This window comes from Balaenoptera borealis (assembly GCF_965194805.1).
Source record: "Balaenoptera borealis genome assembly, chromosome: 5".
Lineage (NCBI taxonomy): Eukaryota > Metazoa > Chordata > Mammalia > Artiodactyla > Balaenopteridae > Balaenoptera > Balaenoptera borealis.
Genome location: NC_138862.1, coordinates 54,818,097 through 54,837,236, shown reverse-complemented (window position 1 = coordinate 54,837,236; position 19,140 = coordinate 54,818,097). Strand labels below are relative to the sequence as shown.

General features: G+C 37.5%; 1 protein-coding gene across 8 annotated transcripts in view; it reads right to left on the bottom strand.

Moving 5' to 3' along the window:
* Nucleotides 1-19,140, bottom strand: part of BBX (BBX high mobility group box domain containing) — a 283,127-nt gene that overhangs the window by 181,311 nt on the left and 82,676 nt on the right. The window contains exon 3 of one of the 8 annotated variants that reach the window (XM_082393098.1): nucleotides 17,259-17,336. The exons of 5 other annotated variants lie outside the window; for them this stretch is intronic. The gene's annotated coding sequence lies outside the window, so the exon portion shown is untranslated. Of the gene's footprint in view, nucleotides 1-17,258; nucleotides 17,337-19,140 lie in introns of those variants that run through there. 2 more of the 8 variants (XM_082393095.1, XM_082393097.1) reach the window with 2 other exon arrangements.

Below are 19,140 nucleotides of genomic sequence, written 5' to 3'. Positions count from 1 at the left end.
CTGACCACCTCACCCTCACCACCACCTTAAACTTGGGTCACCCAACGCTTGGTAAAGAGGATGGTGGGAATTGGGGCAGGAAGAGAGAAGGAGTTGCTAAGGCTAATGTAAACCTGACAATACCCAACATACCATATGAAATGTCTTTCAGAGACTACAAAGCAGGGGCTTCCCTGGTGGCGCAGTGGTTAAGAAGCCGCCTGCCAATGCAGGGGACATGGGTTCGAGTCCTGGTCCAGGAAGATCCTACGTGCTGCGGAGCAACTAAGCCCGTGCACCACAACTACTGAGCCTGCGCTCTAGAGCCCGCAAGCCACAACTACTGAGCCCACGTGCCACAACTACCGAAGCCCGTGCACCTAGAGCCTGTGCTCCGCAACAAGAGAAGCCACCGCAATGAGAAGCCCGCGCACAGCAACAAAGAGTAGCCCTCGCTCACCGCAACTAGAGAAAGCCCACGCGCATCAACAAAGACCCAATGCAGCCAAAAGTAAATAATAAAATAAATAAATTCATTTTAAAAAAAAGAGACTACAAAACAGCTGCAAGCCATCTAAATTTCAATGTATAAGGTTCCAAAAAAACAACATAGTTTCTGTCCCATGAACACTCAACTATACAGCAGAGTCTCAACAAACACACAGAACTGTTTGCTTATGTTGTGACATAAAGATTTAAAATTAGAAGAAGAAATGTACTATAGAAATGGTCTGAAGCAAAATTAAAGCTGAGGAGACTTCCCTGGTGGTCCAGTGGTTAAGACTTCATGCTTCCAATGCAGGGGGTCTGGGTTCGATCCCTGGTCATGGAACTAAGATCCCATATACCACAACTAAGCCCGCGTGCCACAACTACTGAGCCTGCCCTCTCTAGAGCCCATGTGCCGCAACTAGAGAGCCCACACGCCACAATTAGAGAGTCCACTCGCCGCAACTAGAGAAGCCCACGTGATGCAAAAAAGACCCAGCAGAGCAAAAATAAATAAATAAAATTTAAAAAAATTAAAGCTGAGGTTTAGTGTCCTCAAACTTTCTTCACAAATCTTCTCCCCTCCCCCAAAGATTCCTCACGCCACCACAGGTACCAGCAGGTTTCACTCCATCATCCTCCACATCAAAACCTGCTTTTACATCAATGATTGAGAATGTTTACCAAGTAGTAAAATATGCATGGTAACAAGCATTATGTCCAAGTAAAAAACCTCTAACTGTGGAGTAATAAGAGTAGGTAATGATGAAAGCACATCCACAAATTTATAAGTAACCATCATCATCTTCTCTTTATCTGCTTTTTATTTATTTATTTATTTATTTATTATTATTTATTTTGGGCTGCATTGGGTCTTTGTTGCTGCACACGGGCTTTCTCTAGTTGCGGCCAGCAGGGGCTACTCTTCGTTGCGGTGCGCGGGCTTCTCACTGCGGTGGCTTCCCTTGTTGCAGAGCACGGGCTCTACGTGCGTGGGCTTCAGTAGTTGTGGCTCGTGAGCTCTAGAGCGCAGGCTTAGTAGTTGTGGCGCACGGGCTTAGTTGCTCCGCAACATGTGGGATCTTCCCGGACCAGGGCTCAAACCCGTGTCCCCTGCATTGGCAGGCGGATTCTTAACCACTGCACCACGAGGGAAGTCCCTATCTGCTTTTATATCACTGAAATGTAACGCTTAGTCTAAACTGAGTAGCATCAATGGGATGAATAAAAAAAGTCTGAAAGTAGCAAACAGGGGATCCCTACCTTAACTAAAAAGCGTGTAAAATGACTTATTGCAATATGAGTCAGCAGTGTAAAGTACTCAAAAGGAAATCGAATTTAGTAGAACTACAGTGTCCAGCAAGAGGGAATGAGAGCCCACTGTACCTGGTGCTGTCTGTCTTATCAAGTGAGGACAGAAAGAACTAAAGTGCCTCTAGACCAGATCATTGAGAGATTATGGACAGGAGCTAAGCAACCCTGTTAGGGGCAAAATGGTTGAAGGCAATGAAAATATTACTCTGGAAAAGATGTGCTTTTTTCATATCCTTTTGGGGTCTTATAAAGAAGAGGCATCAAAGACATAATTTTATATAGTTGTTTCAGAGTTTAAAACGGGAATCAATTAACAGATGTTTCTAGGAGGCAATCTGAGGTATTCAGTATGCAGGAACACTCTCTAACCATCAGATCTGTCCGAAAGTGAAGTGAGTCTCTCTTGGATATTTATCCATCAATGGAGATGTTCAAACAGAAACTTTAGGAGTTACTGTATGGGCACTGAGGGCTGGTCGCTAAGCCTTAGAGTCTAAGATCCAAACATTTCAAGATTCTCTAGCTTTCTGAAATCAAAGCAAATAAAAGCTGGACGCCATGAGGCTTGGAATCCATCATGCCCAGCAGTCATGGTGCCCAGCAACCACAGCTCTATGCCCTTGATCCAAATGCCAAATGTGCTAGTGCAGTAACATACCAAAGGAAAGTTTAGGCTACATGCACTTTAAATCATAACGAATGTTAGTTTAGTCAAACTGTTTAAGGAACTGGAAATTGATCTGATGCTAGTTTCTATTAAAAGTCTAGGGGCTTCCCTGGTGGGGCAGTGGTTGAGAATCTGCCTGCCAATGCAGGGGACACGGGTTCGAGCCCTGGTCTGGGAAGATCCCACATGCCGCGGAGCAACTGGGCCCGTGAGCCACAATTGCTGAGCCTGCGCGTCTGGAGCCTGTGCTCCGCAACAAGAGAGGCCGCGATAGTGAAGAGGCCCGCGCACCGCGATGAAGAGTGGCCCCTGCTTGCCGCAACTAGAGAAAGCCCTAGCACAGAAACGAAGACCCAACACAGCCAAAAATAAATAAATAAATAAAAGATTACTATTAAAAAAAAAAAAAACAACTAACCTTACTCTCAACTTCTCCCCCCCCCCAAAAAAAAGCCTACACAGATCTTTTCATAAAATCAAAAGATTTAATAGTAATACAATTCAATCACCTACTAAGCTTATGTTCATATTGTTACACTGAATTCAAACTGGTTTAATATAAGAAATTTAAAATAAATATGAAGTACTATTATTTTCATAAAACTGCTCTTTGAAATCCAAAACTTTTTAGACATTCTAATCTATAAAAAAATTATTTCAGTAATTGATATAATAAGGTTTTTTTATTTTATATATTAAGAAGACATAGCCACCAATAGGACAGTTATACTCATCAACTTCACAAATATGAAAAAAATTTTCAGAGTAAAAATTACCAGATGGGTAAATCATTCAACCACATGCCTTCTCAATGTGTATTTTTTAAATCATTATTTTATGAACATCCCAAAAGACTAGGCTACTAATTGTAAAAGAGCAAAGGATTTGTCAGACACTCACATTTGGCTAGGGATTTTATTTTTTAATTTGTATCTTACAGACTTAGGTCCACATTTTTATTTCATTATCTTATGAAATTTGCCTTTTGGCATATTTTTAGCTGAACTTGCAGGGTGGAGAATACACCCTGGCACTGAAGATCATGAGGTTAATATTTTGGTAGGATTAACATACCTTATAATTGACTTCCTAAGGGATTGTGCCATTGTTCCCCTGCCAGAGGACATTCCCTTTCAGTTAAAATTCCACTGTACAGATAACTACTTTGATATCCGCCCGGTGAGTTCTTTTTGCAATTGTACATTTTTATTGTGTGAACCCTTCTCTGAAGGTTATCCCAAACACCTGACATAAAAGCAAAAAACAAACTCCCACAACCTTAACTTTAGAAATCATATTTCCTTAATAAAAATGAACTTTAAATTACAAGTAGATACACGTAGACACTTCCAAAAACTGAAAAGCACTAACAAACAAGTAGAAACAAGCATTTCTAAGATGCCACAGAAGATTCCCACTAGCCAGCTCTTGACTGCCAATGCTTATGGAAGACAACTAGATTAAGTATTCTGAAAACCATTTTCAATTCACTTTGGAATACTCTGTCTTCCCATAAATGAATTTTCTTAAAGTGATAAAATATATGCAAAAATAATTTGAAAAGTTTTCAAATATATAAAATTTTAAATAACTACTATAGCTTTTTCTTGTAGCTGAAAGTAAAATCAATTTTACATTTCTTAAATACAGGTCAGAAAGATAGCAACTGGAGAGAAGTTAAGGAGTCTTTGGTAGCTAAGGAAAACTGATCTGATTGAAATGTCACCAGGTTGCTATGGATAATCTGCAAATAGCAAGAAGAATGCATGCACTGGTAATATTTATATGCAAGAGACCTCCTACTAAAAAAGACAATGTCTTTAAAAACAAACCAGAACCCCCAAACTTGTCTTAAATTATCAGCTTTTCCTTTTTCTTTTTTTAAGCTAATTCTAAGCAAAAAGAATGGTTCTAGCCCAAACATGCAAGAATAAAACTTACACTACATACCAAACACAATGCTTAATTCAAATCTAGATACCCTAAACCAAAAGACTTATTTGAAATTTTGATCTTTTTCCTAACACTTAACCTTCTCCCACCGTACAGATATTCTATGGTAATTTTCTTCTTCTTCCTTTTAACCTAAATATCTTCACTATTTTCATGCAAGTAGTTTATTATCATGGCTGCCTGCCCGGGGCACTTTATGAGGTAGATGTGATTAGGCAACAGTCAGATGTGGTGAGTGAAATGGGGGAAGAGCCCAAAATGAGCCCAAGGGCTTGGAGGCCTGGGCAGAGGGACAAGGTGATATTGCCCTACCGTGGTGGAAACGCAGGGCGTCCTGGTGGTTAGGGCAGAGGAGATCGCAGAACAGTTTGCTCTAGTCGGCAGAGACCCAGTTGTGACCTCTTTGTTACATGGAGTGAACCAGAAAAAAGTGGAGGAGACAGCGGGATTTGTGAGTCATCCCAACACGCACAGGCTAAACCTATGGTTGAGAAGTGTCATCCAGGGTCCTCACCTCCGAAGAATGGGGAGGACAGGGGCCCCAGGACTGAAATCTCAGGGAACCTTCACAGCCTGCCTTTAGACATTTCCCTCATCATTTTGAGAACAGTCAGGAAAGAAGCATGAGGCCTCATTACCCATGACTGACACTGTTGAGTATTTTGAAAAGTTGGTGTGACCTGTTGTCCAGGGGGCCTGCTGATCCTGAAGTCCCCTTTCCCTACAGCACCCTACAGCCTGCCGGTAGCATAAATTGCTCTTCCACGACTTTTCCTTACGTTTACAATCCCTAAGCATTGCAAAAAAGATCTCTACATGCCAAAGCATGTTTCACTCACAGAATTACCAGACCATATCCTATTTTCTGTTAGAACTGGTTTAAAAGTGAAAAGATAAACTAACTGCTTTAGTGGGTAACAGAAATGACAAACTCATCAGGATGGAGCAAACCCTATCTGAAAATCTAGAATCACTTTCCCCACTCCTTACCCCAGAAATTTAAGTGGTTCAATTCAAATTAATGGAGGCAATGTCAGCAACCAAAATAACCCCAAGTTTGGTTTTTTTCTTCGGGAGTAAGTTGAGGGTGGGGAGAGAACATATTCAAATATAAAGAGTAGCTGTATTTACTCTGAGACATTTGTTTAACTAATCAGAACTTGAAGGGGCCTCAAAAAGTTTCCACAATGCAGCTTCCTTTTGAGTCAATCACTCTCAACCCAGACAACAGAACACAATCACAGGAGACATTTTTTAAAATGCAGAGGCCCAGGCACTTCCTATCCTGAAACCACTAAAATGAGAATAAAACCACTTAAATGACAATAATCAGTGAGGATGCCTGTGGTGGCTTTTAAAACAACAAATCATTCCATACAGTGCCTCAACATCATGTGCATGATTAGTACTAACTTAGGGACTACTACCTTGCATGATTTTTTGTATTTTTATTTTGGTATTTATTTATATTTGGGGGGATTTATATATTCATAGACCCTGGATAGTTTTCAAATGAACAGGTTTAGAAGTTGTTTGTTTTTTACTTTGTTTCATTTTGGTTTTGGTTTGTTTCCCCCTCATTAGCAATTAATTAGCATTACAGCTTCCTTTATGAAGAGGAGGTGCTAAGGGACAAAGCTACTGAATAACTGGGGAGCTTAGCTACTCACATCACCCAAAACACACAGCCTCAGCTCTGCAAGCTCAGCACAAAGAGACCCACATCTTATCAGGAGAAAAAAATGCTTAACTACCCTAGAAATTGCAGGCTTCCCCAAGTTCAGATCAAACATTTAAAAAGGAAACATTTCACAATTATAAATAAATCAAAACACTTCTTTCAAGTTGGAGAGATCAAGGAAGTAAAAATGCTGTTTTTGAGGAACATGGTAGTTTCCTATCTAGAATTTTTCTAGACAAAAAGATTCTACCTTCAGGTACTGATACCTGTTATAAGAGTTTCTAATTTCAAAATTTTTTAAGTTCTCATTTTACTTTAATACTGGAAAATAAACCCTGAAGCTCAGGTTTCAGTGCATAACAATACATCTGGATCAAAGAAATGCTAATATCAAATATAAAGACTCTAAAAATCGGTGATTGCCAATTATTTGATGCCACATCTACTTTTGTTTTTGGTTCAATTTTCAAAATGTCTCCTAATGTTCTGTGAATTTTATTAATTATGTCACAGCATTCACTGACATAACTGAAAGTTCGTTAAACTAAATGGAAATAATCTCAATGAACCCTAAAATAAGACGTTTCCTCATATAAAAATAGTACATATAGGAGAGAAAGATGAGAAAAAATTATTTAATCTATCTCAACCTCTTTGTTTACTGAGGGGCTTTCAAGTGACTAATTTATGAAGAAATTCTATGTTTTATTTTCATTCCAATATAAGAAAAAGGAGGAAGCAAACACCTATTAAATACACTTGCACACGCACACAATTTTCATTTATAACCAGCAAGTATTTAATTCAATATCTTTACTAAAAAATATGGAGCCCTTCAAATCTTTCTGTACTGTTTAAAATTGTTGCAGTGAGCATTTTTATCTTTTAATATAATTTTTTAAAATATGGAGCCCTCCAGTGGCCAAATATTTATGTTACCATTGAAAGAAAACCATTAAATAAGAGAGTTCTCGTCATGCTTTCTTTTTCACAACAAACAGAAATAACCATTGTACATTCTGTTATTTATCATTTTCTAAATGATTTAGTAAATGTCTTCCTCAAAAAAAGCCATACTTATATCATCATCAACGGGAAGATATAGTGTACGTAGAAAAGAAAAAAATATTTTGAACCTGTTTAACCTTAGAGAAAGTATAACTTAAATACTATTCAATCACATACAAAAATGCATGCATCAGATTTAAAATACACTATTCTTCCTCCATGATCACGTGCTAGGTGGTAATAAAATTAAGTGAGTTCACTGTGAGTCAAAATTCTTGCTTATAGCATTTATCAATATTCTTGCCCCAAACTCTAATCACCCTAGCTTCTAAACAAATTAACAATTACATGAACAGTTTGAAGACTTTCCTCATCAGAATTCTCTCTTCCATAAAGACGCATAAAGCTTTGTCTGCATTTGGGAAACATCTAGAAACTGATTTCTATTGATCGAGACCGGCAATGAAAAACACACTAATCAAACAGGTATTGCATGGGGCACCTACTAGCTTCCAGAAGCTTCACTGGGATAATCTCATTTAATAGGTAAAATAACCCTATAAGATAAAGTCTCGGCCAGTCTCCGAGATGGCCCCCCCGCCGCCTAGAAGTCCCCGTCCACACTGAACAGGGAACACTTGTGTAACCAACAGGGTACTGCAGATATCAAAGAGAATTCTGAGGCTGGGTCACACAGAAGACACTGTGAGTTCTGCCTTAATGGCTTTTCAACTCCTTGCTCTGGGGGATGCAAAATCATGAGGACACTCTGTAAGTCCTAAGAAAAGGTCCATGTGACTGGGAAGCTCATGAACCCTCCTGCCAACCAGGCACAATCTAGCCAGGCCTGTGAGCGAACCATCTTCAAGTAATCCACCACCCCAGGCAAGGCGTCACAGGAACCCTGCCCAGAGTCACCCAGCTAAGCCACTCCTAAATTCCCGACCCACAGAAGCTGTGAGATAATAAATGTTTTAAGTTTCATGTCAATCTGTTACACTTCAATAGGTAACTAATACAGACTGATGCTTCTACTGGCTCCATTTTACAGAAGAGCCTGGGAGTGTTTAAAACTTTAAATATATCTAGGAAGAGGGATATTTTTCTTTCTGTAGAGCTTTTCTACCTCTGTGTTATTATTTGGCCATTTTCCCCAAAACATTTAACTTGTAATAGTCTGGATTTTCAAATCACCCATATAGAACATTTCTTCTAGCTTTGCTTGTTAAATAGATTAGCATCCCTAAACTTAAAAAAATGTTTTTAAATTCTTCACAGAAAATAAAAGTATTGATTAGATAATATGTAGCCTATTTTACTAATGATTATGTCTCAGCTTGTATTCCGAATATGTAATACGGCTTATGTATAAGTAAAAATCCCCTTTTCTTATAATTTGCCTCTGTAGCTCAAGAACTAAGGCTGCTAACACAGCACATACAATTTGACTTAATTTATCTAAATGCACAGTTGTAAATGGTGGATAAAAAGCACTTATTATATGCCAGAAGCTATTCTAAATGCTATTAAATATTAACCATTTAATCCTCACATCAGCCTAGGAGGTAGGTACTATTATCCCCATTTTACAGACATATACAGGTAAGGAAAGGTTAAGGAACTTTCTCAAAAACACACATAATCAACGGCAGAGCCACGACTGAACCCCGGCAGCAGTCTGGCTTCTGATCCTATGCTCTTAACCATGAGCCTATACTGGTTCTCCTAATCTATATTTATTTCACTAAGTACTACGGGTAGGAGAAAGACCATGTGCTTTGGAATTAGAGTTATTAAGCCCCTTATATCTGTATGATTTAACCATTCTAAGTCCGTTTTTCTCATGTGCATAATGGGGATAAATGGGTTGCATTTTTATTTTTATGAATATTAAATAAAAACATGAGTAAAAAACACCCTGTATAATGCTGACCCATAATCAATATTTATTCGTGTTTTATCTTTTCCCCAAAGGCAGATTTTTTATTAATGCCAATGAAGCTTAAGCTTCAGAGTCCTTCACTTTCGCAGCCCAACCCAAGAACAATGTGCCTAATTTCATATTCATAACTTGTCTTCCTTTTCTTAAAGAGGGCCTCCAAATTGTATGACCCTCAGACACCAACAAAACCTGGACCTACCTCTGCTCTTTCCATTAATTATTTCAACACTAAAGCAAGCCCAATGGGTTCCAGTCTGGGTAAGAGGGAGTAAATATACTCCACCTTGTCTGTCCCACTAAATGTAGCTATAAAACCTGGACAGAATATATGCCACAGCTATTTAAGCAGCAGGAAAATAATGGAAGAACAACAAATTCTGAAGTACCATCTTCTCCATTCTCTCATGTGCTGGACTTCTAGCATTTATATTGTAGCAGAGAGAGGCAGCAAAAACAAGAACCAACAGGAACAAAAAAATCTGAGTAAGGGGAACCTTCATCTCTGATTGGAGGACCATTGGTTCCAAGAGGGTGGGGCAAACCCACCTCTTTATCCTCCCACCACTTACTCCCAGACACGGGTACAATCATGGGACGTGCACAGCAGACCATGGTAACTAAAGCCTCAGCTTTCCAACCAGAGAATCAAAATGAAAAGTGGGGAACTTCCCTGGCAGTCCAGTGGTTAAGACTTCGCCTTCCAATGCCGGGGGTGCGGGTCCAATCCCTGGTCAGGGAGCTAAGACCCCACATGCCTCAGGGCCAAAAAACCAAAACATAAAACAGAAGCAATATTGTAGCAAATTCAATAAAGACTTAAAAAAAAAATGGAAGTGGGAGATGGTAAAGAGGAGTTCTTTATTAACTCTTGGTCTCATCCCAAGCTACACATGCATGGATCTGATCCTAAGCAGTACACAGGGATATTGAGAACTGAACTACTGGATAGAGCACAGCTCAATTCTCAGATTGGCCACTGGGTGGCAAATAAGGAGACAAATCCAAATAACACTGAAAAGGCTTTAAAAACAGAACTGACCTAGAAAACAATTCACAGATATCCAGCTTGAACTTGAATCCTGAACTTAACTGAATCAATTTCCTACTAAAACTAAAATATCACAATTTTCCATAGACTTTATAAAAAACCTGGAGTCTCATAACAATCAAAATGTCCAGGATAAAACCCAAAGTTAGTCAGCATATGAAGAAATAAGAAAAATCTCAACTTGCATAGGAAAAGATAATCAACAGACCCCAATTCTGAAACAATGCAGATGTCAAAATTATTTGACAAAGATTTTTAAAATGCTCCAACAAGTGAAGGCAAACAGTCTTGAAGATGACAAAAAAAAAAAAAGAAAGGACTTAAAGGTGGTACAGTGCTCTGGAAAAGTTTGGATATTCCTCATATAAATATGTGCTTATGATATAAATGTGCAATCCTACTTACTCCTAGGTATTAACCCAGGAGAAATCAATGCATATGTTCACACAAAAATCTCTACATGAATGCTTATAGTGGCTTTATTCATGATTGCCATAAACTGGAAACCACCTGATGGGTAAATAGATAAACTCTAATACATATATAATGGAATACCACTCAGCAGAAAAAAAGAATGGGCTATTGATGCAACAACTTGGGTGAACCTCAGGTACTACAGTAAGTGAAAAAAGCCAGTCTCAAAAGATTCAATTTATATCACAATTTATATATTCAATTTATTTCTGCTGAATACCACTCGGCAGAAAAAAAGAATGGGCTATTGATGCAACAACTTCGGTGAACCTCAGGTACTACAGTAAGTGAAAAAAGCCAGTCTCAAAAGATTCAATTTATATCACATGCTCCAAAAGACAAAACTATTGTAATGAAGAAAAAGCAGTGTTGGCAGGAGTTGGGGTTGGGAGAAGGGTATGACTACAAATAACATAAGAAAAGTTGGAGGGGGAGGAGTGGAACTTTATAAATGTGAACATTGAACTGTACATAAGATCTATTCATGTTTTAAATAAATAGTTATACACATCAAAAGCCAATTTTATTGCCAGTTAATCTAAAAAGTTTAATAAACAAAAAGTTTTAAGCCCAAAGTTTAAAAAAAATAATAAATTGCTGGAGTATTTATGAATAAAAGCATTTGTAAGAGATGAGTAGTATCAATTTACTGATTGAAAGGACATTTGTTTGGCCCATTGCACTAAAACCCAGTGTAATCAACTAAACAGCATCAGAACTGAAAATGACTTAGAAGGTGTAATCTTACCCAATATGCTTCCTGTTCTATTGTATACACAAAACCAAGACCAAAATAGCACATGGAACGAAAATCAAAAACACTGTGTCACTGTCAGTTACCAGGCATCTACTCAGGCCTTCAAACTGAAGGATATCCAAATTACCTGAGGTAAGAATCTCTCTGTCTTTGGAAGACCCATTCCAATGTTAATAATTCCACCTGGAAATTCCAAGCTATGTTCTCCATAATACCATCTTTGCAGTGTTTTCATCTTTTCTACCACATTAAGAAACAGGTGAGGAAATTTTACTTCCAGAAAGGTGGTACAAACATACTTATCCCTAATGCTCTCACTAAATACAACTAAAAACACTAGACACTACATATCAAACAATCATAAGAAGACTCTGAAAGGAGGAAAAAACGGCAAGCTAGCTAGGGATTTCACAACCCAAGGAGCAACACAGTTTTGAGATCCCTGGCTCTTCTTTTCACCCTGTATGTCCTAGACTTGGAACTGAAGAAGCCAGCAACCCAGAAATGCCAATGAGGCGCAGACCAAAAAGTCCCAACAAAGGCCAGCTCTCTCCAGCCAAAGGACCAGGAAAGCCTAGCAAGACAGAAAATTTTTAGACAATAACTGTACTACCTGAGACAAACATGACACAAAAAACTATGGTCCCCAACACCCACAATGGAGTAGTGTCATAGAAGGACAAGTAGGGAGGTGGGATTTTCATCCTATCAGACAGTAACAAGTCCAAGTCCTCCCTCTCCCCCCCCATACAGAGAGTCAATGGAGATCATGTGCAGACATAAACTTTCACCTCCCACCTAGCAGTAATAATGTTTCCCTCTCTTTCCCCACTTGGGTGGTATCAGAAGAGGCCTAGTGAAGACACATCAGGATTTTGACCACTGTCCAGCAGTAAAGAGGCCACCACTGACCCTGACCCCTGGTGTCAGTGGAGGCCATGCGTAAAGCAGTAAGTAATGAGACACTCCTGACCCTTCCAGCTGCAGTGGTATCCTCAGAGGCCTAGTGACGAATGGGACCTCCCACCTCTGCCCAGAAGTACCAAGGAGTCCCTCTCTACCTTGGATGTCAACGGAGGCCAAGTGGGGAAAACTAGATTTCTCTTCCAACCTGGCAGTAATAAGATGGTGCCATTCCTCCCCCCTGCTACAGCAGTGTCAGAGGAAGTCACCTAAAACAGGAGGCTTATGTAAGATCCAAAGATTCACAAGATAATGCCCAAAATATCCAGGTTTCAATTGAAAGTCACTTCACATACCAAAAGCAAGACTGTCTCAACTTGAATGAAAAAAAAAAAACCAAAACCAATTAACAGATGATAAATTAAAGATGAGATGTTAAAATTATCTGACAAATATTTTGAAGCAGCCATTATTAAAAAAATGTTTCAATGAGCAGCTGCAAACATACCTGAAACAAATGAAAACATAAAATGTCTCAGCAAATAAAAAGAAGATATAAAAAAGAACCAAATGGAAATTTTGGAACTGAGAATCACAATAACCAAAATTTAAAACTTAAAAAATGGGCACAAAGGCAGAGTGGAGGGGACAGAGGAAAGGATCAATGAATTAGAAAAGAAAACAATAGATATTATGCAAGTGGAAAAAAAGAAAGAAAATTTTCTAAAAATTCTAAACAGAGCCTCAGGGATCTATGAAACAATAACAAAAGTTTAAAATCCATGTTATTGTAATCCAGGAAGGAAGGACAAAAAAGGGCAAGGCTTAGAAAGTGCTCAAACAAATAATGGTTGAAAACTTTCCAAATCTGGCAAGCAACATATACCAAGACACATCATAATCAAACTAGAAACCATGGAGATGAGAAGGCAGTGGCAATTTTTCAAGTGCTTAAAGAACAGAACTGTCAACCGAGAATCCTATACCCCGTGAAAATACCCCTCAGGAAGGAAATGAAAATAAAGACATTATTGTATGCAGGAAAACTCAAGAGAATTCTCACCAATAGACCTAACCAAAAAGAGCAGCTAAAGAAATTTAATAAACAAAAAGGAAAAAACAAAAGAAGGAACCTCAGAATATAAGGAAGAAAAAAGAACATAAGCAAAAATATGGGTAAATACAATATGCTTTCCTTCTTCTCTTGACTTTTCTAAATTATTTTTGATGGTTTTAACAAATTATAACAGTGTCTAATACAGTTCTAAATGTATGTAAAGTATTTAAGACACTGTATTATAAATTCAGGAAGTAAAGGGACATAAAGAAAGTGGAAGTAAATGTACTAACTAAAAAGCCAGATTGGCAGGGGGTTAAAAAACATGATCTAACTATATGCTACAAAAAACTCACTTCAAATATAGTGACATAGGTAGGTCAAAGTAAAAGAATGTAAATGGCATATCCTGTAAACATTAATCAAAATAAAGCAAGAATGCTATATTAATCAGAAAAGTAGACTTCAAAGAAAATCACCAGACACAGGGAGAGGGACATTAAGGGCCTCATGATAAAAGGGCCACACCACCAAGAAGATAGAGCAATCCTATAATATGTATGTACTAATAACAGATCTATAAAATATGTAAAATAAAAACCTATCAAACTGATATGAGAGTGTGAGATGTCAACAAACCTCTCTCAGGAATTGACTGAATGACTAGAGAGAAAATCAGAAAGAATATACAAGATCTCAACAACATCATCTACAGGATCTAATCAACATTTATATAACACTTGACCCAACAACAGCAGAATACACATTCTTTTTCAAGTGCCCAAGGAATACATACCAAGAAAGACTATATGCTAGGCTATAAAACAAGTTCATCAACAAATTTAAAGAAATTAAAATCTTAGGAGTGTGTTCTCTGATCACAATAGAATCAAATTAGAAGTCATTAACAGAAAGATAACAGGAAAACTCCTTAACGCTTGAAAACTAACAATATACTTATACATAATCCATGAATCAAAAGTCTCAAGGGAAATTTTTTAAAAACACATTGAACTGAAGGAAAATGAAAATACAGCCTAACAAAATTTGTGGAAACTAGCAAAAGCAGTGCTGAGAAGGGAGTCTGTAGCACTCAATGCTTTCTTTTGGAAAAGAAAATCTTCCAAATCAGTCATTTAAACTCCCACCTCAAGAACCTTGAAAAAGATCCAAATAAACCCAAACAAGTAGAAATTAAGGAAATAATAAAGAGAAGAAATCAATGAAATTAAAAATAGAAAAATGATTTTGGTATTACCTTGATACCAAAACCAGACAAAGATAGTACCAAAAAGGAAAACTATACAACGATATCCCTCATTAGCACCGATGCAAGAATCCTTAACAAAATATTAGCAAATAGAATTCAACAATATATAAAAAGAATTATATAGCATAACCAGAGATTTATTTCAGGAATGCAAGGATAGTTCAATATTCAAAAATCAATTAATACAATCCACCACATTAACTGGTAAAAAGAGAAATATCATATGATCATATCAATTGATTCAGAAAAAGTACTCAACAAAATTAAACATCCATTCATGATAAAAATTTTCAGTAAGAGGAACTGAGGAAAATTTCTTCAATTTGATGAAGAGCATCTAAAAATAACGTATAGCTAACATTATAACACTAAAATATTGAATGCCTTTTTCCTGAGATCAGGAACAACGCAAAAATACCCACTCTCATTACTCTTATTATATAGTGCTGGTAGTTCTGCCAGCACAGTTAATCAAGGAAAGGAATAAAAGGCATATAATCCTGAAAAGAAGAAATAAAACCATCCCTATTTGCAGATGACATGATTGTCTATATGGAAAATTCCAAGGAATCTATGAAAACAATTTCTAAAATGAGTATGTGACTCATAAGGTCATAAGTTAAACACACAAAAATCAATTATATTTTTATTTATGAGCAATGAACATATGGCCATCAAAATTAACGTTTTTATATATTAGAAGTAAACATGTAGACACCAAAATTAAAAATACAATAAATACCATTGGACTTCCCTGGCGGTCCAGTGGTTAAGACTCTGCACTTCTAATGCAGGGGGCACGGGTTCTATCCCTGGCCGGGGAACTAAGATCCCACATGCCACACGGCGCGGCCAAAAAACTAAATAAAAATAAAAATGTAATACCATTTACAGTAGTTTTTAAAATGAAGGAATTAATTGTAAATCTAATAAAAACATGTCCAACACATCGATGCTGAAAAGTACAAAATGCTGATGAAAAAAAATCAAAGGTCTAAATAAATGAAGAGATACACTGTGTTCAAGAAATGGAAGACTAAACATAATAAAAATGTAAATTCTCCCCAAACTGATAATACAGATTTAACACAATTCCTTTAAAAAAAAAATTTCAAGCAGGATTTTTGAAGATGCAGTAGAGACGGACAAGAAAGCAAGATTTTTGAAGATGCAGTAGAGACAGACAAGATTAGTCTAGACTTTATATAGAAAGGCAAGCAACTAGATTAGCTAAAACAATTTTGAAAAAGAAGAATGAAATCAGTCTATCTGATTTCAAGACCTAATATATAGCTACAGTAATAATTAAGAATGCATGATATTGCTGGAGGAGCAGACACAATAGATCAATGAAACAGAATAGAGAACCAGAAATAGACCCATATAAATATGCCTATCTTATTTTTGACCAAGGCACAAAAGCAACTCAATAGAGGAAGGTTAGCTTTTCAAACCAATGGTGCTGGAGCAACTGGACATCCATAGGTCCATCCAAAGGACCTCAACCTAAGAAACACATCTTATACAAACATTAACTCACAATGAATCATGAACTTAAATGTCAAACACAAAACTATAAAGAGAAAAAAAAAAAAAAGTCTTCAGAACGTAGAGCTAGGTAAAGAGTTCTTGGACTTGGACTTGACACCAAAAACACAATCCATAAAAGGAAAAAGTGATAAACTGAACTCCAGCAAAATTCAAAACTTTTGCACTGCCAAAAACCCTATAAAGAAGACGAAAAGGTAAGATATAGATTGGGAAAAAATACATGCCAACCACATATCTGACAACTATTATCTAGAATACATAAAGAACTCTCAAAACACAACAGTAAAAAAAAACAAACAATCCAATTAGAAAATGAACAAAATTCATGAAAAGACATTTTACCACAGAGTATACAGTTGACCCTTAAACAACACAGGGGTTAGGGGTGCCAACCCCCTTTCCCCACCACACAATCAAAAATTGTGTGTGACTTTACTGTCGACCCTCCGTGGTTTCAACCAACCACAGATCGTGTAGTACTGTGTTAACATATTTACTGAAAAATATCCATGTTTCAGTGGACCTGCACAGTTCAAACCTATATTAAGAGTCAACTGTATTGATACACACAACTTGCATGAATCTCCAGAGAATTATGCTGAATGAAAAAAAGTCAATCTCAAAAGACTACGTACCATACAACCTTATTTCTATAACATTCCTAAAGTGACAAAATTACAGAAATGGGAAACAGATTAGCGGTTGCAAGCAATTATAAAGCGGGAGAGGGCAAGAGGGAAGTGGATGTGACAATAAAAAGGGCAACATGAGGGATCCTCGAGGTGATGGAAACGTTCTACATATTGTCTGTATATATGCTGATACTCTGGCTGTGATATTTTACCATAGTTTTGCAAAAAGTTATCACTGGGGGGAACATGAATAAAAGGTACATGGGATCTCTCCATATAATTTTTGATAACTGCACATGAATTGACAATTATCTTGAAATTAAAAGTTTAGTTAAAAAATTATAAAGCAATACTGATTCCACAACAACAACAGCAAACAAAAAGCAGGTGAGAAGTGTGTACTTCTTCATGTTCTCATTCCTTGGGGTAAGAGTCTCCTTGCAAGGCCTTGGACTAGGATTACCAAGTCAAATTTACTCTCACTCTACATTCCTCCTTAGCTAACAATCATTCATTCTGGAGGCTTCAATTACCTTATGCCATTCCTCTCTTCAGAAGTCCAGCCAACAGATCTGCTTCTCTTGGGGCTGTCCCTGTTTCGGTAGTTGTCACTATATCATCAATGCATCAGATGTTACTGTTAATGTGTGGTTTCCTCTGTCTCACTCTCACACATCTAGTCAACCATAAAACACCGTTAATTCAAGTTTCTAAATACACGGTAAATCAGTCCATTTCTTCTCATCTTCACTGCCACCTCCTGGTCTAAGCTATGACTATAACAATCTCTTGACTGACTTCTTCATCCCCATTTGTGCCTCCCTCAAAAGCATCCCTCCTGTAGCAACCAAACTGATCTTTACAAAACGTAAATACAAACCCCTCACTCTCTAGCCGAAAATCTTTCAATGTTATCCACTGTGCTTGCAGTAATCTCATCAAAGCACACAAGGTACCACATATTCTGGTTTCCACCTCAATGATTCCACCCTTCTCGCTCTTTTCTAAAATCCAGTCATACTATTCTTCTAGTTTCTCCTAGACATCCTGCTCTTTCTCGCCTCAGGGCCTCTGCATTCCCTCCCACCACTCCCAGCCCAATCTACCTAATTTTCTACTCATCAGATCTTATCTATCACTTCCTCCAAGACAGGTTTTCCTGAACCCTCAGATGAGGATAGGTCCCTTATTGAATAATGAAAGAGATACCTATACAGTACTGTACAGCTTCAAATAAATCTAATTAAAGTGTTTTAATAAAAAGAATCAAATAATTCTAAGATTCATGCAAAGATAGTATCTAAGGTATAAATAATATGTTTCAATTCACAAGTCATACATATTTGCTTTGGTGATTTATTTAGGTTAATTTAGACCTACTTGATAAAGACACAACATCCATTTTCTTTGGAATTTTCTAAATATGAAATACAATAATAATAATAATACAATAATAATAATTCTCCTAGTAAGCAGCTTTGTCATTCATAGTCAAATCTGTGACCGTGATCTCAGATTTCTAGCCTGCAGAACTGTGAGAAATAAATGTTTGTTGTTTACAAGCCACCCAGTCTGTGATACTTTGTCATAGCACCTTGAATTGACTAAGACAGAAAATTGGTACTCAAAGTGTGGTGCTGCTATAACAAATACCTAAAAATGTGAAGTGGCTTTGGAACATGAGAGTAATGGGTAGAGGCTGGAAGAGTTTTGAAGTGCATGCTAGAAAAAGCCTACATTACAGCGAACAGACCATTAAAAGCTATTCTAGTGAGGGCTCAAAAGAAGAAGAGCTGCAGAGAAAGCCTCAGTCTTCCTAAAGAACACCTAAGTGGCCTTGACAGAATATTGGTGGAAAGATGGACAGTGAAGGCCATTCTCATGAGGTCTCCGATGGAAATGAGGAACATGTTATTGGAAACTGAAGGAAAGGCAACCCTTGTTAAAAAGCAGCAAAGAACGTGGCTAAACCTGCGCTCATGTCCTAGTACTCTGTGGAAAATAGAACTTGTGGTTCTATCTTGTGCAAGATAGAAACATCCAACAAAACTGGCTATTTGGCTGAACCTTTTTCTAAGCAAAGTGTTGAAGGTCCCATGTGGCTTCCCTCGAATGTTATAGTAAAACGTGAAGAAGAAAGAGATGACTTAAAGACAGAATCTGTAATCAAAAGGGAAGCAGAAATTTAAAATTTGGGAAACTCTAAGCTTATCCATATTACAAAAAATAAGCAAGCATGTTTGGGAGAGACCACTAAGGGTGTGGCCAAAAGACCTTTTGATGAGAAGATGAGTATACGTATGAACCAGGGATTTAATCAGCCACCCCAGCAAGAAAACTGCAATTTGAACCCGAGGGGAAGGAGACCTGAACAAATGAAGGTTGGCTGTCAGACTTCTTGAAATTCATAGAAGG